The sequence below is a fragment of the Passer domesticus genome, chromosome 13 (assembly GCF_036417665.1).
Source record: "Passer domesticus isolate bPasDom1 chromosome 13, bPasDom1.hap1, whole genome shotgun sequence".
In the NCBI taxonomy this organism is placed as follows: Eukaryota; Metazoa; Chordata; class Aves; order Passeriformes; family Passeridae; genus Passer; species Passer domesticus.
Window position 1 is genome coordinate 911,023 of NC_087486.1, and position 26,662 is coordinate 937,684.

The 26,662-nt window shown below is 50.8% G+C and overlaps 1 long non-coding RNA gene across 3 annotated transcripts in view; it reads right to left on the minus strand.

Moving 5' to 3' along the window:
• LOC135279905 (uncharacterized) overlaps positions 1-26,657 on the minus strand; it is a 57,193-nt gene extending 30,536 nt beyond the window's left edge. For all 3 annotated transcript variants that reach the window (XR_010347052.1, XR_010347051.1, XR_010347053.1), the window contains exons 1-4: positions 26,538-26,657; positions 2,580-2,709; positions 2,376-2,464; positions 2,004-2,077 (exon numbers count right to left, since the gene is read on the minus strand). This is a non-coding gene — a long non-coding RNA (uncharacterized LOC135279905). The remainder of the gene's footprint in view (positions 1-2,003; positions 2,078-2,375; positions 2,465-2,579; positions 2,710-26,537) is intronic.
• Positions 26,658-26,662: the final 5 nt, after the last annotated feature.

Genomic DNA, 26,662 nt, shown 5'->3' on the forward strand with positions numbered 1-26,662 from the left:
GGGTTAGGTAAGTATCAGAAAATAATACATAATGTTAGACATCCGAAAAGGGAAGTAGGAAAATATTTAGGAATGTGCATAACCATTTGCAGCCTATGAAAAGCACAAAAACACAGTTTCATTAGGAAAGGACACTGCAAAGAGTGCCAGGAGGTGCCACGCTCCAGGACCTTCCTGGGAAATGGCCATATCCTGTGCCCAGCACTGGTTTTCTGGGAGTGCCTGTGTGCAGCTGGCTGAGGATTCCCAAACAGATTTCCATTTCCCTTTGGGTTTCAGGGAGCCTCCCTCCCTCCTCAGCCAGTTTGCATCTCTGTGGGTCCTGCAGCTTCCAGGGGGAATCATCCCTTAGCAACACTGACAAAAATGAAATAAAGACCTGGCACAGACCTGGAACCCAGGCCATGCTGCAGCCCACCTGATCTCCTCCACCTCCAGCTTTGCTGTAGCCCCACGGTGCTGCCCTGGAGCAGCAAGCCTTCCTTACCTGAAAGCCAGCCCCAAAAGAAGGGTGGGCACAGGTGAGGGAGGGGATGCTCCCTCTGCTCCTCCCTGGTGAGGCTCACCTGGAGCACCGTGTCCAGCCCTGGGGCCCCCAGCCCAGGAGGGACCTGGAGCTGCTGGAGTGAGCCCAGAGGAGGGCACGGAGATGCTCCAGGAGCAAACAGCTCTGTGTTCCCTGTGCTACAGCCCCAGCCATCACCCAGGGACGCCTTCAGCCCTGCTGAGTCACTGCTCTTCCCCCAGCAGAACAACACCCAGGACCAGGAGTATTCCCAGCCCATTCCCAAGCCAGCCCCAGGAGCATTCCCAGCTCTGCCCCAGGAGCATTCCCAGCCTGGCCCCAGGAGCATTCCCAGCTCTGCCCCAAGAGCATTCACAGCTCTGCCCCAGCCCATTCTCAGGAGCATTCCCAGCCTGGCCCCAGGAGCATTCCCAGCCCAGCCCCAGCCCATTCTCAGGAGCATTCCCAGCTTTGCCCCAGGAGCATTCCCAGCCCAGCTCCAGGAACATTCCCAGCCCATTCCCAGGAGCATTCCCAGATTCCCATCTCCACCCCAGGAGCATTCCCAGCTCAGCCGTGGCCCTGCTGCCCATCCAGGTCAGATCAAGAGGGGAGCTCAATCCAGCCCTCTCTGTTCCTGGGTGAGCTGGATGGAAATCAGCAGGCTCCCAGCTCCCATGGGAGCACATTAGGAGCCTCCTGGACACTGCACATCCTGTAACAACAGAGCTGTTTTGGGATGCTGAGCAAGCAGCCTGGGGCTGGGGAGCCCCTGGTGCTCCTGCCCCCCAGGCACTGCCAGCCTGGCACAGCACGGGATGGGACTCGGAGTGCCTGTCCCCAGTGCCCACACGTGCTTGGAGAGGAAATCCCCCACGTGGGCTGGAGCACCCAGAGGGAAATAAAGCCATCTGTTCATTGAGGCAGGGCAGCCCCAAACCAATTAATGTAAAGAGCCTGCATTAAGGGGTCTCTCCTTGATGCAAATCCCCTCTTGTAAACAAACCTTACAGGCCCTAGCCCCAGTCTCGAGGCAAGTTCCAATCTGATTAATTACTCCACATGACTTAAATTCCCCCTTCCAGTTACCAGTGAATGAAACTATCTTTTTGCTGAGGTATATTAAACACTGATTTTCACCTTGAGGTGTCCTTTGCAGCGATCATTAGTGAAACTGGGACCTCTCTGGGTGAAAAACAAGCAATTTAATTTGTTTTTTTGGCAGTAGTTGTTCTCCAGACCACCACCCACACGGCACAGCACCAGAGCTCCACCACAGTCCAGCACACACTGAGTTTTATCTCCATATCTGCACCACTCCAGACTATTTTGGGTGCCCACCTGAAGCAGAGCACAGAGTGCAAGGTGTGTAGTTCAGTATATGAAAAAAGGAGAATAAATTAATGAGAAGGGAGCTCAGCAGCAGCTTTGTGCCATTCTCTGAGCAGCAGTCCTGGAAAGCACTCGTGGGAAAAGCACTTGGTGCAGGTGAGCTCACCTGGGCAGGAGAATTCCTGCAGGAACACACAGTGGGGAGTCTGGAAAAGCAGTGGGATGAAGAAAGAGTCCCCCCTGTGGAGGAAATGCATTTGTTAACTGATGGTTTCAACATGGGAGCACCAAACTGGAGCCACAGCTCAAGGAGCCCCAAGGAAAGTCCACAGCTCCTCTGAGCTGAGCCTTCCCTCCCTCCACCACCACCACTTCATCTTCTCAGATAATTAATTTGTTTTCTCAGTCTTTCCATTTAAAGACACAAGTCTGAAAGCTCCCCAATTTGTAACACAGCCTGGGAAAGCCTGGTGTGCACCTCAGTCCTTACCAGCTTCATCCCTGCCTCACTGTGCTCCCCTCAGCAGGATGTGCTCACCTCAGCCCAGCATTATAAAGGGCTGGATCCTGAGTTGAATCCAGCCTGATTTCTTTCCCTTGTTTTGTACATCACTTTTTTCTTCTATTCTGTTTAAAAACAGACAGGAAACAGATAAAATTATGGGAGCTAAGCGAATATTAAGCACTTTATACCTCACTGATTAGTGTTTCTTCCCTGCAAAGCAAAGGCTGTGGATGTTACCTGTGATGTTCACACAGAGGCTTTGCTTCTCTTGGCTTGCTTCAAGTCAGATCCCAGTCTTCACTCAGGAGGACAAGCCCCTTTCCCCAGCAGTAATGGAAATTTCCCAGACATGGATAAAATTATGGTCCTGCAGTAGAAGACAGGAAGAGAAAAGCAAAATACATTTCCTGGAAGCAAAAAAAAATATTTTCATTGAAGGTGATCTCTGCTGTCAGCCCCAGGACTTCCAGGCAGTTCAGAACAACCATCTCCCCCTTGGCCTGAAGGAGCAGAATGGCAAGTTTTGTTCTTACAAAAAAAAAAAAAGAATGAAATGTGAAATTGTGGGTGCCCTGTGTCTGTGTGTGGGGCTGAAGCTACCCAGAGCTGCTGGGCTGCCCTGAAACCAGGGCAGGTAAACAGGAGATCTGATGGTCAGGGGAGAGTCAGTGCTGGGAACACTTGTGATTTTGGCATTGAAAGTGTTACAGAAAACTTGCCATAAAGTTCCTCTGAGGCTTTAATTTCCCTCCCCCCAATCTTCCTTTGATTTTGATCCCCTCCTTCCCTCATGTCCTTTGAACTCCTAAAAAGGCACTTTGAAGAGATGTCATAAAGTGGAGCTTTATTCAGGATCTCCTCTTTGATGCTCCTGCTCGGCTGTGAAGTGCAGCCCCGCAGGATGTGCAGCCAGAGGAGCTGAGAGCCGAGACACAAGGGAAGGGCACAGGAGTACAAGTGTGGATGTGGAGCTTGGGAGCAGCTCCTGGGCACGGGCACAGCCCCAGCGTGGGTCCTGGGCTGCAGGGACCTGCTGTGCTTACAGCCAGCCTGCCCTGCCGGGGGATGGAGGAGAGGGGCAGCAGCTGGGGTCCCTCATCCCAAACCACCCTGGTGCCACCACCAGGCTACAGCCATGTGACATCCCCCGTGCCTGGGTGACATCCCTGTGAGATGGATGGATGGATGATGGATGGATGATGGATGGATGGATGGATGGATGGATGGATGGATGGATGGATGGATGATGGATGGATGGATGGATGGATGGATGGATGGATGGATGGATGGATGATGGATGGATGGATGATGGATGGATGGATGGATGGATGGATGGATGGATGATGGATGGATGATGGATGGATGGATGGATGGATGGATGGATGGATGGATGGATGATGGATGGATGGATGGATGATGGATGGATGGATGATGGATGGATGAGGGATGGATGGATGGATGGATGGATGGATGGATGGATGGATGGATGGATGGATGATGGATGGATGATGGATGGATGATGGATGAATGGATGATACATGGATGGATGGATGGATGGATGGATGGATGGATGGATGATGGATGGATGGATGGATGGATGATGGATGGATGGATGGATGGATGGATGGATGGATGGATGATGGATGGATGATGGATGATGGATGGATGGATGGATGGATGGATGGATGGATGGATGGATGGATGGATGGATGATGGATGGATGGATGGATGGATGGATGGATGGATGATGGATGGATGATGGATGGATGATGGATGGATGGATGGATGGATGGATGGATGGATGGATGGATGATGGATGATGGATGGATGGATGATGGATGGATGGATGATGGATGGATGGATGGATGGATGGATGGATGGATGGATGGATGGATGGATGATGGATGGATGGATGATGGATGGATGGATGGATGGATGATGGATGGATGATGGATGGATGGATGGATGGATGGATGGATGGATGGATGAAGAGCTGTGTCCGTGTCACTTGAAGCAGCTCTGGCACTCAACCCCCAGAGCTCAGCTCTGCCCAGCAGCTCCAGGAGTCGGTGCTGCCATCACCCTGCAGCCATCCCCACCTCCAGCTGTCCAGCCATAAAAGGTCCTGCTGTCCAGGACAAAACAGTATTAAATAATCAAAAATGTGAATAATCCTGTTAAATGATCAAAAATTTAAATAATCCTGTGCACACCAACCACTAAGAGCAGGCCTTCATCTCCCAAGCCCATCCCACGGGGAGCTGAGGGCACAGCCCAGGCAGGGGAAGCAGGTGCAGAGCTCAGCCCCACCAGCAGCTCTTCACACCCAGGGAGAGTGCACACTCCAAGCACCCTTTCCACATCTAGAAACTCAGAATGCCAGGCTCACTGAGGCTGGAAAAGCCCTCTCAGACCATGGAGTCCAGCCCTGCTGCAGCCCAGGCTGAGGCTGGGTCGCTCTTTTCCCCTCCTGAGCTTCTTCCTGAGCCAGGATGGGACATTTCACAGCGGAGCTGTTTGTGCAGCACAGGCCCCGTGGCACAAAGCCACTGCTTGGAGCCTCTCAACTTTGTTTAACCTTTGCATAGGGAATTGCGTTAACTCATCCAAGGGAACCTCTCAGCTAGGGAGAAACAGATGTTCAGGCATTAGATAAGCTACGAGCAAGTCCATGGTGTTTATCAGCAGGGACGTGGGGTTGAGTTTGGGTTTGTTATTTTTATTGGGTGAGCAGTGGTAGGAATTATTCAGAAATAAGTGAAAATTATCCTGAAAACTGCTTGAAGTGCTTCTGAAAGGATCTTTTCCTCAGTTGCTCCTTCTTACCTGCAATATCAATTTATATTCTTTTTTTTTTTATTATTTTTAGAATTGCAGCCAAGTGTCTGCTTCCAAGACTGAATGCAGATGCAGCTGGAACAGGAAATTTTAACTTGCTTCCAACCTGGGAATTTTGCACTTTAAGCTTGAGATAAGGAGAGAACTTGGTTTTAAAGACACATGTCCCCTAACAAAAGACAATTGTCCTTCCAGAGGGGACACCCCACAGTCCTCCTGAGAAACCAGTACTGCAGAAAATGGCAACATCTGAAGAGCTGAGTAATCCTAGTGAGCAGGACACCTTCCACTAGCCCAGGTCACTCCAGGGATGGGGCAGCCACAGCTTCTCTGGGCAACCTGTGCCACCCAGGCAAAGCCACAGCTGCACTGGCATTGCCCAGAAATTCTTACAGAGCATAAGGGAGACCTGACAAAGCAACCATGGCTTTTCTTGGTGCAGCCAAGGAGCCTTGGGAAGAGGCACAGCAGCCTGACTCCTCCTGCAGCTTCTCCCTTCACACAACCAGCCGTGAGGAAAGCAAGCAAAGAGAAAAAAAAGGGGCAGTGAATGAAAAACAAGTATTTTGTGATGGGCATTTTGTGTTACTGACCTGTGGCAGATGTTTCAAAGGCACAATCAAACATCTGAAGCTGCAAATATAAAAGCTGGCTCTAGGAAGAAACCCAGCAACACAAACATCCCCTCAGCTCAGGGCCTGAAGCTCACATCTCCTTAAGCCCTGCTGTCCCACTCACACAGGACATGTCCCCAAGGACCTTCCCCAAGAGGAGGGCAGGGAGCAGAGAGCTGCCCTGCCACGGCCAAACCCACTCTGCAGCAAAGTAGGTCAAACTGAAATGCTTTGCTCCCAGCTGAAGGTCACCACTGTCTCCCCAGCCTGCTCTGGGCAAGTGAAGTGTATTTACATGGAGAAGATGTGGAGAGGTTTTGGAGCTGGAAGTGGTTAGAGGAAAAACAGACTGTTAAAGAGAGCAGGAGCATGAGCCTGCATCCGAAATGCTGAACGCTGAGGGAGGAAAGAATGAAAAATCCCAAATAACAGACATTTCCCTCAAAGGGCAGGCGTGTTAGAACTGCCTTCCCCACTCCTGGGCAAGCACTGGGATGTGCTCCTGTACAAACTACAGCGCTGATGAGAGGTCTTGGGTAACATTTGCAGAGGGCTTTGACATGGAAAGTCCAAATTTCCCTTTACAGAGGCAAAGTCTGACAAAAGCATAATGGAAAGAGGATTCTGACGGACAAAAATTGACTCCCTGGCACACACACAGGCCCACGCAAACTTTCCAGCCTGCCCTCCAAGTGTGAGCACTGGTCTTTCCATTAAGAGCCTGAAAGCTCAGAAAGCTTCTGGGGGAAAGGTAAACTCATGATTAGACTGAGCACGACTTTTTCCTTGGATTTCTGCAGAATTTTTACACGTGGTTTTGCAACAGGAGCAGGGATTGCCTGGGTACGTTTGTGGGTGTCTCTTCTGAGTGCCCTGCAAGAGGAGCACCAAGGTAGCCATTTCAGGGTGTTTGTCTGAAATCACTCTTGGGGACATCTGTCAGAGGAGGCTTCATATGGAAATAAAATCATGGAAGAAATCACAGAATTCTTCAGGTTGGAAAAGCCCTCTAAGGTCATCGAGTCCGAGTGTTCCCCAGCACTGCCAATGCCACCTCTAACCCATGTCCCCAAGTGGCACATGCACACGGCTGTTAAATCCCTCTGGGGATGGGGACCCCACTCTTCTTTCAGGGAAGCAATTTCCCCCAATGTCCAACCCAAACCTCCCCTGCTGCAACTTGAGGTAATTTCTTTCTGTCCTGTCACCTGTTCTTGGGAGAGGACACCGATCCCCACCTGGCTGAAACCTCCTGCACAGAACCTGGCTCTGAAGGCACACTGAACTTTGGGACAGCCCAAACCTAAAGCAGGCTGCCTCCTCCGCCCTGGTCTCCCCAGCATGACCCCACCACCCAAGGGTCTGCTGGAAGCCTCAGGCAGGGGTTGACACGGAGGTTCCACCACTCTCACAACGCACAGACCGTCTCCTCTGCCCCTGTGGAAGCCACAGCACTGCCTGCACAGGACAGTTATGTTAGAAGACTAATTAATGTGTTTTGGCTGTCTCCTAATGAACCCCAGCAGCTGGAAGCAGGCGTGGTGCCAGCGCCACGTGACCCCCTGCTCTCCCTTGGCCTCGGCTCAGGAATCTCTCTGCTCAAGTATCCAGTTGTCCTGCACAACTCTTTTTTCCCCCCCAAACTGAACTAATCAATGTCTGGCTGCGATTTATCGTGGAGGGAGGGGGAGAAACGTGCCTGGAAAAGCTGTTGTGCATCTCCCAGCGTGTTCTGAGCCCGCTCCCATGCAGCCATGCCCAGGATTGCACCCCTCCGTTTGTCTTCCCGCGAGCAGAACGGCTGGAAGCGGATGAGCGCCTGCCATGGAGAGCAGTTTTGAGTGAGGTTATTGCATTCTTGACTTAAGCCCATTTTTCTGGTTTCCATGCAAACGTCAATGAATTTTAAAAGGGAGCATTCAGGCCAGACCTTGCGATTCAGACAAAATACAGTATCTCTCTATATGGGGATTATGCTCCTGCTTGGCACGGGGGGAATCCATTGGATTTCTTCTCCTCTCACCACTACAACCCCTGACTGTCCCACACATCCCGGTTACCTCCATTGGCTGCTGCGCCATTCCCACGACTCCAGGCAGGAATGCTCACTCCGAAAGCACAGGAATATAAATGCTTGCACCCCATCCATGAACACCCACACACGTACAGGTGTGTGCCGGCACCGAGCACGGCAGGAATGTAAATATGTTTTACTCCTAATTATGGAAAGTGCTCTGGCAGGAGGCAGCCGGGGACACAAAGAGCTACTATTGAGGTTCCTCAGGCTGTGGCCTCCATTCAGCACACAATTGACAATATTTAGACAGCATGGGCTGGTTCCTTCCTTCGCAAGGTAACTTCCTCGTCTGGCAGCCCCGGCAGGCTGTAAATGACCTTGTGTTTGAGGACAGTGGCAAATCAAATAAGTGGCCAAAGGCGAGCGGCGCCTGCTCGCTGCTGCTCCTCCACCACCATTCCCTGCTCCCTCACAGCCCCTGGGGCTGAACAGAGGGGCAGGATTTGCTCCCGTGCTGCCCAGCAGGGAGCACCAGGAGATCCCACTGCACAAAGCAGGACACAAACTATGGCATGCGAGTAAAGACTGGCTTATTGATCCCAAAGGAATCTCGTTTGGGGTTTTGTCTCGCTCATCTCTCGCCTCCCATTTTCAGCCTTCCCCAGGCACACTCTGCCCTCCAAGATGCTCAAAGGTTTGCTGGTCCTTCACTGGGCAGCTTTGCTCCCAATCCCTTCCTCGCTGTCCATGCCCTGTTCCAGTCTGGCTCCCGTAACACACAGGGCCAGACCACAAGGCACATTGACTTCTGCAAGTCTGGCTCTAAAACCAAATAAAAAGCTTTTCATTGACACTCGAGTGTAGGTGCAGCAAGTCAAAAGCCTTATTTTCATGTTTTACAGCGCTCCCACCTGAATAAATTCATTTTAAGTGCCACTTTTCCATTTGTGGATTATGAAAGGTTGGGAGGTCTGGATGCCATCACCAGGAACCGAAGGGCAATATATCACCCACTGCAGGAGCCTGTCAGTGCTGCTGTGCCCACAGCCATGGCACTGCAGAGCCTTGCCGAGCACTGCCCCGGTGACCCCAGTGTGAGCAGGGCCCTGCCTGGGACACACGGACAGACACAGGGACAGACGGACAGCAGCAGGTCTGCTCCTCGCAGACCATAAACCAACCATAAAGCAATGGTGGGACTTGAGTGTGACATGGCTCGGTGGAAAGAAAATCCCTAATATAAAATATTTCCTAATCCGCCCCCCTTCCTGCTCCCGTTTGGAGCAGAACGGCCCCATTGTGCTCCGGGGTTTGCTCAAGGCACAGCCTGCACAGGCAGAGGAGGGGCTGCACATCCTCAGCATGAGCACAGCCCCAAACCCGACTGGGGCTCTTGCAAACACCCAGTTTGGATCCAGGGCCAGCCCATTTCCAGCTACAATGCACAGCATCACCTTAAATTACAAATCACATGTACCTGTGGGTGTAAGTGCAAGTGCCTGAGGCAGAGTTGGCACACCAACAGCTACAGGAGAAATCTGAAGAAATAAAGTGCCGTGGGATTGTTGGCTTTGCATATATTTAATTTTCCAGCCATTTTTAATCACATGGAAGCACGGCTTAGGGGTGTTGGAGCATCGCTGCTGCCAGCCCAGAGGACAGAGGTGCTCTGTCTGCCCAGCCTTCAGACCTGAAGCTCTGTCCACAGTGGGAGCATGCACCATCCTGTCAAACTCACAAAGCATCAGCAAGCTCAGCACCTGCCAGGAGGAGGATCGCCAGGTTCAGAGCCAGAGCAGAAGCAGGAGGTGCTCCCTGTTTCCTCCCACTCTGCACACAGAAGGTTTTCCACAGCCTTTGAGGCTCTCGAGCAAACCAGGGAAGGCTGGAGCTTGTTCCACTCGTGCAAGGAAGCTGCTGTGACAAACCAAGACTCGTTTGGCCGGGGAGCTGCAGCACCACAGGGCTCCTCACTCCTCACACACACAGCCCTCCACAGTAATGCAGGGACAGAAGCACTAGGTGGCAAAAAAAGCCAACAGGTTCTTATTAGTTACAATCTGGAAATGAGCATTAATGTCTCTATAAAATTTCAGGGAGTTTAAAACCAGCCCTGACGGGGCTCAGCCCAGCACCAGCGTGCTTTGCTGTTCCCAGTGAAGGATGGCTCACAATCAGACAGAGAAAAGGGGGAGAAAGGGGTTAAACCCCAAATTGTTACTGAATAAATAGTACCAAAGCAGAAAAAATATCTTGCTGGATTTCTGAGCACCATTTCCTTCCTGGCAATGACCATGTAATAAAGCATCAAAATAAACAGTAATCAAAAAAATAAATGTCTGGAATTGGTCTGTATTCCAGATGAGAAACATCTGCAGGGGTAGATCAGCAGATCTTTTCTCTTTTTCCTGGGCAATTAGTTGGACAATTCTGCTCTCTTATAAGTAAAATTATTCTCCCAGCCTCTTCTATCACCTCATAAATTAAATCAGTATTTTTGCAAAGGAAGGTAAAATCAATAAATACCTCCAGATAAATAAGAGCAAAAGACTCCCCTAGACACAGCTGAGCCATTCTCCTTGGGACTGTTCCTGTGCAGCTCTCCTCATTTCCAACTGCACTTTCTCAAAAGGATGGGGGGAAAAAATCAACCCTCAAATGTTTTAAAATTTAAAATTAAGGTTATAATTTTTCCTGTGCAGAAATGAACATGAGAAAAGGCTGGATTCGACCAACGTATTAACTGTGACTTGTTACAGACCACAAACAAGGACAGAACCATTCATTTTGGAGCCACCACTGCCAATTATGAAAGCATTGTGCTTGCCATACACATTGATTAGAAAAGCTGTTTGTTTGAACTAATAAAGCAGTAAATGAGCTGAAATTGTCTTTTCTTTATTTTTAATATGATAAATGGAATAAACTATGGGTACATCTGTTCCAAGCTTCTTCTCCAAAACATGTTATGTCTGAAAAGCCTGAAAAATGTTCTTTTCCATTCCAACATTTCAAAGTAATGATTTTCTGCAAAGCATCACCTACAAAACATCCATCAGGCTTACACAGTTTAATCCTCATCCTGCATTTAGTTCCCTTTCTGAGCTAAACCACATTACATGGGGAGGAGAAAAGAGGCATTAGCCTCCAGACAGATCCTGGGCATCTCTGGCTCAGCACCCCAGGGTGCAGCTCTGAGCTGCCCCAGGACCATGGAGCCCTTGGGGTGGGAAAGGCCTCCCAGACTGAGTGCAACCATTAAGCCACCACTAATCAAAGTCCCCAGGTGCCACCTCTACAGCTGTGCCACTTTCAGACAAATCTGTATTAGCACAATAGGAAGAAGCCAGGGACAGACACGTGCTCTGTTTCAGCCACAAAATTATTTTCCCCTCTCCCATTACCACTGTTTTTTAAACCTTGCTTCTTAGGTCTCTGAGCCTCTCCCAGCAGGATGAACCTCTGGTCATCTTGAGCAGGAAAATGTACACAGACCTCTTGGATTTTAAAAACATTTCCACCAAATTGCAAGGAAAATTCCCACAGCATGTGTGCAGCACTGCAGCAGTCCCTGAGACACCCCACCACTATTCCACAGAGTAAATGCTGAACCTTTTTTTGCCCAGGCACTGTGGTGACACAGCACGTCAAGGTAAATCCATATTGCAGCTTTGGGATCTCCCAGGATCAGTCCAGCTGGAGCTGGGAATGCAGACCTGCTTCCTGCACTGCCTCAGAATGGGAGCTTAGTAAAACAGCAAATAGAGAAAAAAAAGTGTCACCAGATAATGAACACCTTATTTTAGGCTGTGGTTAAGTAATTTGCTTTTCTGAGAAGGGAGTTGTTTTATTGTATTTAGTGGGGGTTTAAGGGCAGCCATGGTGAAGTTTCTACATAAAGGAAAAGCAAACAGCTGAAGAGTCCTCCCTGGGCTTTGATCCTCCCTGCAGTGAGTAAACCATGAAGTGATTGTTAAATCCTAATCCGATTTAAAACTGCTTTTGAATGCTTTAGGGGAGGAAGTGCTGGCTCTCACTGTCCTTTCCAGCCCAGGGGTTTAAAGCTGTGTCACTCTGCCTGTGCAGAGCCAGGATCCCCTTCCCTGGCAGCTGCTGCAGCAAAAAACACCACCTCAAGATAAAGCTCATTCCAGCTGGAAGTGGATAAATCCCTCATGTGGGCACCTGGAGAAAGTTCTGTGTAACTCAGTACAGGAACACAGCTCAGGGGACAGGATCCCACAGGAACAGAGATCATGGGACAGGATCCCACAGGAACACAGCTCAGGGGACAGGATCCCACAGGAACAGAGATCATGGGACAGGATCCCACAGGAACACAGCTCAGGGGACAGGATCCCACAGGAACAGAGATCATGGGACAGGATCCCACAGGAACACAGCTCAGGGGACAGGATCCCACAGGAACACAGCTCAGGGGACAGGATCCCACAGGAACACAGCTCAGGGAACAGGATCCCACAGGAACACAGCCCATGGGACAGGCTGCAGGAACAGAGATCATGGGACAGCATCCCCACGGGAACAACATCCACAGAACAGAGCCTCCCAGGAGTTCCCAGCCTGGGCAAAGCCCCGGACCTCTCCTGGGCAGGCCTGGCTCTGCTGTGACAGACCCTGCTGACAGCACAACCCAACCCGACACCAAGTGCCCTGACTCTCCTGAGGAGCATTTCTGGGATGTGGATCCAGAGCAGTACTTCCCTTAATCTCTGTTGAACTTAGCACATAAAAATATTTATGTTTTTTCTTCCAGAAATGCCATTCAAAAGGAATCAGGATCAAGCAACCTGCAAAATGTAATACAACAATTGCCAACCAAACTTCAGCTGCAGCATCTTTGCTGTGAGAGTCTCTCATGACATGCTGGCAGATGAGTTTTATGCCACCTATTGTTTATTCCATACCTTATTCTTCTCTGGACCCCTCTGGTTTGTTGTTGAGATTATCTAGAAATGCACCTGTAGCCCAATGGCCCCATGATCACAGAGTCAGAGAGGTGGGGACCCTGCCAGACCAGGAGCTGCACAGCCAGAGTGACAGCCCTGCTTTCAAAGGGTTTGTGAAGGAGAAAACCAGGACCACTGAAGATTTAGGATCCTTACATCTGGATTCTGTCACTGTAGCAGGATAAAACAAAGCCATGATCCAACCTTCTTTGGTCAAGCGTGGATCAGAAGATGAGCAAACACATCCCAGCTCAGCAAGTCATTATTATTTGTGTGTTCAGTCCACCAAGAGCCTGGTAGGAACAGAGACTTCAACATGCAAACCAGGGCCCCAGGACACCAGGATTAGAAATGTGCTGGCAACTGGCAAGATATCAGAACAGTTTCCTTGGCTGGAGCCAAAAGGCAGGGATTTTGTCTTGGAACTGTTTACAAATCCCAGCTCCAGAAAAGTGAAGAGGCTGAGTGTGAGCATTGACTCAGGAAAACCAGGACACGGGCGTCGGTTCCGGGGACATGGAACAGTGTGGATCTTCAGGGGAAACCAGCGTGGATCTTCAGGGGAAACCAGCATGGATCTTCAGGGGAAACCAGCGTGGATCTTCAGGGGAAACCAGCATGGATCTTCAGGGGAAACCAGCGTGGATCTTCATGGGGAAACCAGCGTGGATCTTCATGGGGAACCAGCGTGGATCTTCAGGGGAAACCAGCGTGGATCTTCATGGGGAAACCAGCGTGGATCTTTCTTCATGGGGAAACCAGGGTGGATCTTCAGGGGAAACCAGCATGGATCTTCATGGGGGAACCAGCGTGGATCTTCATGGGGAAATCAGCGTGGATCTTCAGGGGAAACCAGTGTGGATCTTCATGGGGAAACCAGCGTGGATCTTCAGGGGAAACCAGCGTGGATCTTCAGGGGAAACCAGTGTGGATCTTCATGGGGGAACCAGCGTGGATCTTCATGGGGAAACCAGCGTGGATCTTCAGGGGAAACCAGCGTGGATCTTCAGGGGAAACCAGCGTGGATCTTCATGGGGAAACCAGCGTGGATCTTCAGGGGAAACCAGCGTGGATCTTCATGGGGAAACCAGCGTGGATCTTCATGGGGAAACCAGGGTGGATCTTCAGGGGAAACCAGCGTGGATCTTCAGGGGAAACCAGCGTGGATCTTCAGGGGAAACCAGCGTGGATCTTCAGGGGAAACCAGGGTGGATCTTCATGGGGAAACCAGGGTGGATCTTCAGGGGAAACCAGCGTGGATCTTCAGGGGAAACCAGCGTGGATCTTCATGGGGAAACCAGGGTGGATCTTCAGGGGAAACCAGCGTGGATCTTCAGGGGAAACCAGCGTGGATCTTCATGGGGAAACCAGGGTGGATCTTCAGGGGAAACCAGGGTGGATCTTCATGGGGAAACCAGCCTCCATGTGCCAGTGCACATCCAGCCACAGCTGCAGATCCCCTGGAGCTGGATCCCACCTTGAGCAAGGTCTGGGAGCTGCTTCAGCCCCACAGTGAGAGACCTCTGCTCTCCAGGATGTTTCCAAAGGTAGGAAGGAGGAAAGGCAAGAGCAGAACCCTCTGCTCCCTTCCAAAAGCAACTTCTAAAGAGCAAAATGACCTTTGCTCCAGGAGAATGTGCTTTTGCAGCAAGACTCTTACATTTTTTGAAATGATCTCTTTTCAAACAATTAAAATCCACGCCCACACCATATGCAAGGCCGCGAGTCAAATCTCTGCTTTACATCACACACGGCACTTTTAAATGACATCTCCTTTTTCCGGGGTGGAAAATCACAGTCAGCATTTGTATATAAATATTATTACACAGCTTGAATGTGGAAGCCAGGAAACAGAGAGTGCTGCATGACAACGTGCTAAAAATTCCTTGGTGCTTTTTTTTTTGTGTGTGTGGAGAAGGCAGCACTGTTTGTCCAGGGATCCCATTGTCACACACAGCAGCTCGCCCAGGACCAACACGTCCTCCTGCAAGCAGAGTCAGCAGCACGTAGGAAATTCCCTCCTCAGCTTCTGATACTCGTTCACCGCTCTCCTGAAAATTATGGATTCATTTTACCTGTGCATACATTAAATCCCAGGCTATTGTCATGCTCTCACTACTCGTATGCCTAAGAACAGGAACACAGTAATTAGGAGGGTGAGCTTGTCCTCCAAAGAGAAGCAGATGAAGAAACTGCTGGCACAGATTCTCTTTTAAGCCATAATATCTTAATAATATTGCTTCATTCTAATGAAAGTATGTTTCATTAGACAGATTTTCAACCTCAAGGGTTCCCTGTCATAACTCACAAGTGACTGACAGGGCCAAAGACTAGGACTGGACTTTGTTTTGGGCTAAGATCAAGCTTAGGGTCAGCTTGCCATGCAATAGCTGGAGCCTGTCTGAGTGGCATCAGATCCTCATTTCTCCAGGGATGCTTTAACTTGCTATTCCAGGGCTGCAGAGACAGGAGTTTAATAGCCCAGGGCTTTTCCATCGCCAAGGAACAAATGACAACACCTGAAATTGAAATCTCCAGCCTCCAGATCACCAAACCTTAATCCCTCCATATCAATGGTCCAGTCTCTGCTGCTAAAAATACCCCAAACTGGCCGACGCCGGCTCTTCAAGCATCCACAAATAGCGGCTGGTTTTTTGAAAGCCACACACTTCCATGTGTCCACAATGTGCTGCCTGCCTTTGAAAACAAAAACACTTCCACTGGAGATACACAGTGTTCCACTGGAGCAGTCAATCCGAGCCCTGAGGCACAAAAAGCTTGGGGAGGGAGAAGCCGCGATCACAAACACCCCACAGGCACGGGGCTCCCTGGGGATCCCGCTGCCCTGACATCAAACCATTCCTGCTGGGAAGCAGCAAGACAAGGAAACGGGAGCAGGGAAGGACACCCCACCACTCCCAGAGACACAGCACGGCACGGGCACAGCCGCAGCCCCTCCCCAAGGCTGTCCTTAAACAATCTCACTGCTTTCTGCTGGACAAAGCAGAGCTGACCTGTCAAAGGTGCTGAAGCTGCTCCAGGCTTCATAAGAGAGCCTGGGACAGAAAAGGGACACATGACACCCTCTAAGGAATGTTTTTAAGAAAAAAATGTGGCTGGAGCAGTAAAGTGCCTGGGATGGGGAATAAGGAAAAGTGGACTGAGGTGGGAGTTCCGTTCAACCTGTTGTTCCATGCTCTACCTAAAATTCCACTAATCTCCCTAAAATTTCTGAAGACAGCAAAATCTTTCCCTTTGGAGCTTCCAAGCCCAGAAGAGCCCACAGAGCTGGACCAGGGCCTCCTGCCTAAAACACTCCCAGGGTCAAACAAGTAGGACAAATCCACATAATTTCACTACTCATATCACTGAACTTGTTGAGATAGGACAAAAAAATTTGAGGGTTCCCTGCCCCTCTGGCTGCCAAGCTCCTGTCAGGGATATCAATTTGCAGATCAGCTATAAGAATTTAACATTCCTGACAATTCTGGGGACCAAGATTTGATTTGATTATGAAAATTCAGGGTCATTTCCAAACTGTATTCATTCTGGTTCTAATTACTTCGATAACTGAGACAAGTTTTGAGGTGAAATCTCCAGTCTCTTTCAACACATGCTTTAATGAAAAGAAATTCACAAAACCAAAATAAACAGGTCAAAATTAGTACAAATAACTTTTGCCTTGTAACATTAACCCTTTCAAGGGACATTGGACATAACTTGATGGTCTTGGGAAGTTCCCATCCATTAGATGGACCGAGGGCTTTGTTTTAGAGCTGAAAAAGTGGAGTCTTAGACTGGGCTGAAATATAAATCTCAAAATTCCCAAAATTCCAGACCAATAATTCACACCAGTTTCTCCTCCCTGGTTTTCCCATTTGTCCCCCAGATGAGCAGAGCCCTGCACTGCTCTGCACCAAACACCAGCCAGGACGTGCCCGAGGACTGGGGAGTGTTTTCCCTCGGAGGAACTCGGCCGTCACATCCCATTCCATTTGGAACTTGGGCTATTTTTGCCCTGTGCATCATCCAGTGCTTGTCCTCGCTGGCTCTCGCCTGCCAGGACGATGACTAACTTTCTCCCTCCACTTGTTCCCTCCACCCCTGAGAACATTCACGTCCATCTGGAGTTCCTCACAACAAAATATTTTTCAGCGAACCAAAACACCGTAAAACAGGATCAGCCCAGCATCCTCCCAGTCCTGGCAGAGCTGGTGCCCTTCACCCCGGGCTGCAAGGCTCCCCTGGGCTCTGCAGAGTGCCCAGGTGAGGAACCCCTGGGGCTGCTCAGAGCTTTCCTAAATCAGTGAGGTCCTGCTCATTGTCTGAGCTTTACTCACTGCCCATTCTGAGATAAATGAAAGACAATCCCAGACTGGTTTGGGGTGGAGAGGACCTGAAATCTCATCCAGTGCCACCCCTGCCATGGCAGGGACATGTCCCACTGTCCCAGGTGCTCCCAGCCCCATCCAGCCTGGCCTTGGCACTGCCAGGGATCCAGGGGCAGCCCCAGCTGCTCTGGTACCCTGTGCCAGGGCCTGCCACCCTCCCAGGGAGGGATTTTTTCCCTGTATCCTATCTAGCCCTGCCCTCTGTCAGGGGGAATTCCCTTGTTTGTCATTCCGTGCCCACCTTTCCACCTGTTCCCAGCACCCAGCCCCACCTCCCTCCCCTCCCCTGGAGGAACAGGAGGCTCTGGAGATGCCTTCCCCAAACTCTCTGGGTATTCAAAGGCCAGGAAGCTAAGGAGGGACAGGAACAAAAGGGTGCTATCAGCCGAACTGGAATGAGTCACATTCATTTCAAGCACTATCTGCTTTTGTTCATCAGCAGCCAGGGCTAATTAGGGTGCTGAGGAAATGCATCCCCTCACAGGTGCTGAGTGTCCCTTGTGTGCCAGCCCCTGACACTGATAAATCCCCCGCTCACAGGAAGGAAGAAAACTCTGAAGGGAACCAGGAACGGCAGAGAGGAGGAAGGTGCCCAAAAAAGACCTCATGAGGAACAAAGAAAATGAAAAAAAAAAAAATAGAAAAGCTTCTGAGATCCATTAAAGGCAAATCATTTAACATTTACTTTTCCTTCTGGTGCTCTTCTAAGTTTCCACATTACTGGACCATTAATTAGGCAAAACTACAGGAAATGATGGGTATTTTGACAGAGCATCGAGTGCTGGACTCGGCCCAGCAGAGCTGTCATAACATCCTGATATACAGCATGAGGGGCTGTGGGCTGGGGGGCTTTTAAAGAAAAAACTAAACCACAACAGAACACGAAACCCCAGTAATTCTGTCAAAGGCAACAATTCTGTTAAGGCCACAAAGAAAAGTGGGGTTTAAGTGCAAAAAAAAAAAAAAAATTTCCTTTCAAATCGCATATTTTCCAGTCTGTAAATTTTTAATGGATATAATCTGGGTATTTTCAAAGCAGGGACAGGAGGAAATTAGTCAGGAAAATATTTAAGTGTTAGAATGTGGTAATTATATACAATTATGTGACTCTGTAATACCCAGTGATACTTCAAAGAGGGAAGGGTTGGGTTGATTTTGCTGTACCCTGTGGAGGAGTAAACACGAGGGATGGAAAACCAGGGGCATCAGAGCTGATTTTGCAGGGACAGTCAGACCCCCCTCGCCCACGTGCAGCTGGGGTGAGGTGCAAGCCCCCCAGCAGCTCCAGCAGGGCCCCACAGGCACCACCAACCCCCTGGGACATTCACCCCAACCCTCAGCCCGGCACAAACTCACACCAGCTCCTCAAGGAATGGCACTTTCCTGAGGGGAATTTAACTTGGAGGAATATTCTCCCTTGCAGTTTATTTTAGCAGTTATAAATCATGAGTGGAACGCCAGATTTCAGCATTTCCATTGTGATGTGTGTTACAGATCCCCCAAAAACCAAAGCCAGTCAAAAATGATGCCGTGGGGCTGGAGACAGGAGCCACACAAACCAGATCAATGCCACAGGGCCCAGAGGAGCTCTGGTCAAAATATGCAGTTAATTAATCACCCCCCATCCTGGGGAGCCAGCACAGAGCTACGATCCAGAGTGATTTTACAGTACAAAAACCCCAAGGCAATTGTTCCCCCCCAGCACAGCCCACAGACATCTTCTCAGGGAGTCCTCACATTTGAAACCCTAACCTCAGAAATACAGGAATTACTCCACAGGAACACCTTTAGCTACTGCAGCAGCTACACTGGGATTAAACCTGTGCTTTTTTGCTCCAAGTTTCATAAACTTCAGGCCAGAAATGCAAGAGGAAAAAGACACTGGCAGTGCCTTGGTGATCAAAGCTCCCTCAGCTCCAGGGATTTATCCACTGGCATTGCAGGGCTTCAGCTCTCTTTAAAGAACAGCCCCCACATCTTCCCAGCAAACCAAAACTAATTGGACACAAAAAATGTTTGAAAGCTGACTAGATTATCTAATTGAAGAGACCTCTGAGATTATTTTGATGTAATTTGGTTTTGGGGAAAGTTCAGTTCTACAGAAGAAGTTAAAACAGGAATATAACAGTAATTTATTTGAGCTTTTATGCTGATACATTAATACAGCATGGCTGTTACTCATCAGTATCCCTGTCTGTCTCAGGTGGAAGATACAGACCTTATTCCTGCCAAAATAAAGATGGATTTTCTGTCTGCCTTTGGTCACTTCAGTATATGTGCAAAAGATCAGTTGATATTTAAGTGTTTGCTTTGCTGTTCATTAATTACGTCATGCAGTGAAAAGTTATGTGGCTTTTTAGGAAGGAATTTGAGGGCTTTCTGACCAAAATGTAGCTGGGTATTGCGAGGGTTTCAGGCGTGGATGCAGCATTTCTTCAGGCTGCTGTCAATAATTTGTAGCTCTGGCCACGGACTGGGAAGTGAGAGCAATCCCAAAACTCGGATTTTTCAGGCTCAGCCTGACCTGCTGCAGCAATACAGACACCAAAAGACCCGTGAAGCACTGCTGCATGGCCAGCACGACTTTTGAGGGCAGGACTTTGCACAAAGTTGCTTTGTGGGCCGGGGAGCACCATTTCCTCCCTGTGAAAATCCATTTCCTACTCACAGGTGAAGCTGCTGAGAGCCCTGAGCCGTCACTTCTTCCCTGGCATTTAAAGAGCAGATATCCACCCCTCCTGAGCCTAGAAGTCCGTAGGAAAGACAATTCCCAGGTGCTGCAGACAGGCAGGGAGGGGCTGTGCCCTGCCAGGACCACCTGCCCCACCCAGGGCCAGGGTCCCCAGGCAGGGAAGCTCCACAGGGACCTGAGCCTTGTCACCCCCAGGGCACCTGGGGAGAGCTCCCGGGCTCTCGGGGAGAATGTGCATAGCCACGCTCCCCCTGCCCTGAAAATATGTTTGCATTTGTTCACTTTGTTGCTAAAAATGCTCGAGTCACATGGGAACGCCTGGGAATGCAGCCCAGGAATTTCGTTTGTAAGCAGAATTGTGTTTCTGGAGACTATTGACCTGAACCGTAAATAAATATTCAGAAATTTATGGTCCTTGAGATGCTTGAGTCAATCAAAACCAGGTGAAACGTTTCCCTCCCCGAAATACCATCAAGTGGCTGAGTCCTGCAGGGTGGAAAAGAAGCCCTTCCAAGAAGATGGAGCAGCAGGTGCAGTGTCACACCTGGAGCCTGTGAAGGGACAATCCTTATCTCAGACTGATACTGAGCACTGCTCTGGAGGGATCCCAGCAGCCTCAGAGCCCTCCTCACCCATCACAGCCAGGCTGGAGCTGCTCTCCCTCTGCCTGGGGAGCTCTACCTGTGCAAAGCACAGCTCTGCAGGGCAGCCAGCCCAAAATCCCAAGCCTGGTCAGGTCCCAGCTTCAGAATTTGTATTTATTTCAGTGGAATTTTTCATGCCAGTGAATGGCAAATTGCTCTGCTGCACTGAGAGATGATGACACAGCCAGCACACTGCAAACATTAGCCAGAAAACGTCTTCAAAGCAGCAGAACTCCAAAAAGAACAAAAGATGGGGCATTCAGGTGGAATTAAAGCTACGAGGTAAGTCAGATATAATTGTAAAAAATAAACAAGTATAACACCCAAGCCCTCAAAAAAACCCTTACATACTTTTTATGTCCCAGGCCAGGTTGGACAGGGCTTGGAGCAGCCTGGGACAGTGGAAGGTGTCCCTGCCATGGCAGGGGTGGAATGAGATGAGCTTTAAAGTTCCTCCCCACCCAAACCCTTCCAGGATTCTGTGCTTTGCCATTTTCCAAATTTGCTGCATAGATTTCTCTTTAGGTTTGCTTCAGGATTTTTTATCCCACTCATGAGGAATTGGCACAGAATTCCCCACCACAGCCCGCGGCTGCAGCACCAGTTCAAGACTGAAGATCTTCCCTTCTACCTGACTAAAATCTTCTCTCTTCCCCCAGCTGGTGCTCCCGAATTTCCACTGCTTGTGTTAAAACCCAAAATAACCCTGCAGGCTCCACAGCCAGGTAAGGCCACAGAGCAGAACTGCAAGGGAAGGAAGGAAACGAAGCAGTTGGTGTTAATTATGCAAAACAAGATGTGACTCCAAGGATGTGAGTAATGTCTGGATACAACAACAGGTGCCTGATAAGAGAGGAGGAAGCCCAGACCTTTCATGTGTGCCGCAGACGCAGGGCTGAGAGCTTCACTGGGAACACAGATAAGGACTCTTAGTCACCCCCAGGGCAGTTTGCAGAGTTTATGAGGTGATTTCATAACAGGAGGGGACGTGCCAGGGGCCTGGCTGCCAGGGAGAGGCCCCTGCTGCGTGCCAGGGCACCTCAAGGCAGCCAGATACAGCTGGGGACACTTCCTGAGTGTCCCTGCGCGGATGAGCCCAGCACTGCCTGCCACCCACACAAATCCAGTCAGGTGACACCCATCCATCCCTCATCCATCCATCCATCCATCCATCATCCATCCATCATCTATCCATCCATCCATCCATCATCCATCCATCATCCATCCATCATCCATCCATCATCCATCCATCATCCATCCATCCATCATCCATCCATCCATCATCCATCCATCCATCATCCATCCATCATCTATCCATCCATCCATCATCCATCCATCCATCCATCATCCATCCATCCATCATCCATCATCCATCCATCCATCATCCATCCATCCATCATCCATCCATCCATCCATCCATCCATCCATCCATCCATCATCCATCCATCCATCCATCATCCATCCATCCATCCATCCATCATCCATCCATCCATCCATCCATCATCCATCCATCATCCATCCATCCATCCACCCACCCATCCATCCATCGATCCATCCATCCATCCATCATCCATCCATCATCAATCCATCCATCATCTATCCATCCATCCATCCATCCATCATCCATCCATCATCCATCCATCCATCCATCCATCCATCATCCATCCATCCATCATCCATCCATCCATCCATCCATCATCCATCATCCATCCATCCATCATCCATCCATCCATCCATCATCCATCATCCATCCATCCATCATCCATCCATCATCCATCCACCCATCCATCCATCCATCATCCATCCATCCATCATCCATCCATCCATCCATCATCCATCCATCCATCCACCCATCCATCCATCCATCAATCCATCCATCCATCATCCATCCATCCATCATCCATCCATCCATCATCCATCATCCATCCATCCATCCATCCATCCATCTCCATCCATCCATCCCCTCCTGGTTACACCACCAGGCTCCTCTCCTCCTTCCCACAGAGGCTGTGATCCAGAGGGAAGCTCTGGGAGGTGGTGTCTCCCAGGGAACCACAGGCTCCACCAGCTCCACCAGCTCCCATCCTCCCAGGTTCTGCCAAGCTCACGTTCAGCCCCGTGAGAGCTGCAGCAGCGCCTCCACAGCTGGGCAGGCACTGCTGGCTCCTGGCTGGCACCTCTTCTGTGGCACCTGCTTTCTGTTTGGCACCTCCTTCCCATTCCAGGCTGTGCCCAAGAGCCACGACCCCGCTGTTTTCCCGACACTCTGTGATTCCACACCAACCCCCTGTCGCTCATCTCCGTGACAGAGCAGCACAGTAACTGCTGGTTGCAGTGCACAAGGGGAGGAGAATTCCTATAGCAACATCCAAACAATTTCTCTGCCTTATGTATGACAAATATCTGGCACAATCCACCAGGACTTATCAGCAGGACTCATCCTTCCCACTCTGCCTGTGGCTGGAGGCATCACAAGCATCAGGCAAATCAGGAACGTGGGATGCTGCCCCAGATGGGTTTTAGAGCAATGCATTTCCATGCAAGGGGCACATTGTGCCAGTGGATTAAAAGAGAAGTGTTCCATTCCCCAGGTTTTATCAATTCTTTCTAAGAGGTGATAAGATCTGAAATTCTCAGTTTTCATTTTTAATAAGAAAAGTTAATCTACAGTTTCTATCCTTATTACATGCATGACAATGGTGAAGTAAATAATGAGAAGGAAAAGGTTCTTTTCCTTCCACCACCAAGAGATGGCAAAACCCCCCATGTGGGCATCCTTTGGTTCTGAGAGGCCAGGCCAAGGTTACAAACCACCTCCTCCACAGTCACCTGCACCCACTGCCAGCAAATCAGAAAATTCCAGAGGCAGGATCAGCTGAGGAGGGAAGGAGCTCCTTCCTCAGCCCTGTTACCGCCAGGCTCCGACGCCAGCCAGAAAGGATTTGGAGGAGCACGAAAACCTCAGCAGATAAAGTCCACACATCTGCTCTTGATCCAGCTTCAAGCCAGCAGAAAGCCAAGTGGGCCAGGATTGAAGGCAGAACACGGCTCCACGCTCAGAGCCTCTGAAGCCCGAGTTACGCGTTCCCCAGGGGGTTGCACTTTCACTTTCCTAAATTGCCTGCATATTTGCTTTTTTCTGATGGCAGATTAGGAACCATGCATTTCCTTAAACCGCCAGCTTTGGGCCAAGACACACACGCCCTGCCTGGAGCCCTGCCAGCCCACACAGCAGAGCAGAGCTGGAGAACCACGCTCCAGAGCGAGCTGCTGCGAGGGAGCCCGGCAGGCGGTGAGTGCCCGCGCTCACACACACCCAGCTCTGCCAGGCTGCTCCCAGCATGCACAAGAACCGAACTAGAGGACTTCAGAGGCAAAGCAAGTGTGGCAGCACCTCCATTCATCCCAGAGAAGAAATCACGATGGAAAATCTGCAGCCATTTCAGGGCTTAAACGGGCATGAAATGAGCGAGCAATTAATTTCCTGCACGAGGAAGGAGTGCAGAGTTCAGTATCAGCAGCACTGCCAACGTGTATAAACTTATCACATGTCCTGGGATAAGGAATTTCCCTTCAAGCCTCCAGAATCCCGCAAAGATAACACAAAGCTCCTCCCTGGCACTGCAGAGCCCTCCCGACAAGGAGTCTCCTCCCCACAGGTACAACCTGCTTTCCACAGCAGCAGAGGAGATCTGGGGAGCAGACAGAGCATCAGCAGAGGTGGGGACACACCACCCCTGCCCTGCCCAGCCCAGCGCAGCAGCACAGGCATCTCCAGCTCCCCCTGCTTGCAGAGGGACTCCAGAGGAGCCAGGAATCTCCAGAGTGCAGAGCATCCACCACCCTCATCCGGGCTTTCACCTCACTGATCCCCAGCTCTGGGGCCTGAGCCAGAGCAGAGCCCGCTGGTACCAAGGGAAACAGCAGCTTGGAGGAACCCACACACAATTCCACACCCACACACAGTTCCACACCCACACACAGTTCCACACCCACACACAACTCCAAACCCAAAGCCTTGCGTGCCTGAGCGTAGCAACCAGGCTAAGATCTAGCAAGAAACACCTTTGTCCATAGGGGAGAATTAGTCAAATCATGTTTTCAATAGGTCTTAAGGAAGAGGTAAATTAGCTCCAAGATTTACAATCTCATAATTCTCTGCCTGAAAAGGCTTCATCCATCCCCAGCCCTACCAGCAATATTCCCCGTTTTCTCTCCCGAGAACCGCACAGCCAGACCCCATTTCCTCCTCACTCCTTCACACCTGGATAATCATTTTTGTTTCCTCTCTCCAGTTTTATTGCCGGGGGGTCCCAGGAGGGCAGGGCTGTGGGCTTGCAGCCGCAGCCAGCACAGAGCAGCCCTGCAGGGGCCGGGGCTCGCAGGGAGATGCTCAGCGCTCTGCAACAAAGAACTTCCCCCGGGTATTGTGCCCGCAGCCCCGGAGCGCAGAACTCGCATTCAGAGATAAAAGCCTTCAGTTCTGAGGGGCTTGACTCTCCCACTGCTGCCACGTTACAGAACACCGGCAGCACTCAAATCAAGGTGCAGAATTTGTCCTGTGCCAGTGTTGTGAAATGATGGGATCAGAGAATTTTTGTGCGCAGAAATTTGAGTCTCTCAGCTTTGGGCTGGTTTCCAGCACGATTATATTTTTCATCTTTTCTTCTATACAAGCTTTTTTAAAATCACATTTTCTTCCATTATCTCTTTATTTTCCAATTTCCAAAATCACAGACATCGAATTTCTCTGCCTGCCTGTCCTTCCAGCAGTACTTCACTGCAAAGAACACAACCAGCAACAAAGCAACACTTTCACCAACCACCTCCTATTTATTTTCAAAAGCAGCCAGCTGATGGATTTGAAGGCCAGTAAGATTTTACGCAGCCTTCTGGAAAAGCTGTTCTTCAGGGAGTCTCCATCTTCTGTCCTTTCCTTGCGAAATTGCATTTGCCCGTGACCCATAGCACGGCTCCCACTCGGAAACGCGGCTGCCCTCGAGACAAACACACCTAAGAGAATGATCAGGCTCAGAGCACAGCTCTTGGAGGGAGAAATCCTTCCCGGAGAAAGGAACCTCCCTGGTTTTGTATCTGCGGTAACATACATTGTTTGTATTAGCACTAAATAAATAAACAACGGCGTTTTGTTCAGCGTTGTGCAAGCTTTGAAATCCACACGCCATAAATACGGCAGGAAATGAGCGGGGCCTCGGTTTGTGCTCTGCAGATGACTCCTCACAGATATTAAAATACATCATTAATACGTTTTCAGGAAAGCAACCTGGCTGGGAGGCTCCCGGGGGACCGCGGCCCCACCTGCGCCGCCTCCGCGCCGGCCGGGAGCGGAGGCCGCCCGTGCCGGGGAAACTGAGGCACCGAGGGGCGTCCAGCGCTGGGCACGGCCCCGGGCTCTCCTTTGCCAAGGACGGGTGGGAAGCCCGGGCCCAGGAGCTGCCTGGGAGAGGCTCCCCAAAAAGCTGAGCCCGGGCAGAGCTGCGGGGTGAGAGCAGTGTTTCACGTCCGTGAAACGGGAGCGGCCGCTGGCGCCGGGGGTGCGGGGAACCTGCGGCTCTGCCCCAGCTCCCCAGAGGAGGAGAGCCATGAGATAACCGCGGGGGCTGCGCACACATCGCTGGGGGGCTGCGCTCGCGGGTTCGCCCAGGTGCCGGGCGCAGGGGACGGACACGGGGGTGACGGTGCTGCGGTGAGCGGAACGAGCCGCAGCTTCAGCGCCGGCAAGCGAGGCCGAGCGCTGACGGGGAACGCTCCCATCGTTGCACTCATGGGCACGCACCCCAAAAGGGGGATCGCCAGAACCTCCAGCCGAGCGTGTCCCTGTCCCCCCCCGGCTCCCGGCCGGAGGCGCTGCCCGCGCTGCCGCCCTCGCCCCGCTCCCGGCGGGATGCGGCCGCCCGGGGATGCCCGAGGGGCCGGGGCACCCTCCCGGCCGCCCCCCGGGACCGGGCCCGCAGCGGAGGGGGCTCGGGTGCCCCCCGGGGGTCGGGTGCCCCCCACCCCGCCGTTACCTCCAGCCCCGGGCGGGGGGCGCGGTGCATGCGCAGCTGCCGCTGCCCTTCATTCATAAAAAAAAAAAAATGGGGGAAAAAAAAAAAAACCGGGAGCCGCATCCGCGCTCCCCTCCAGCCCCCAT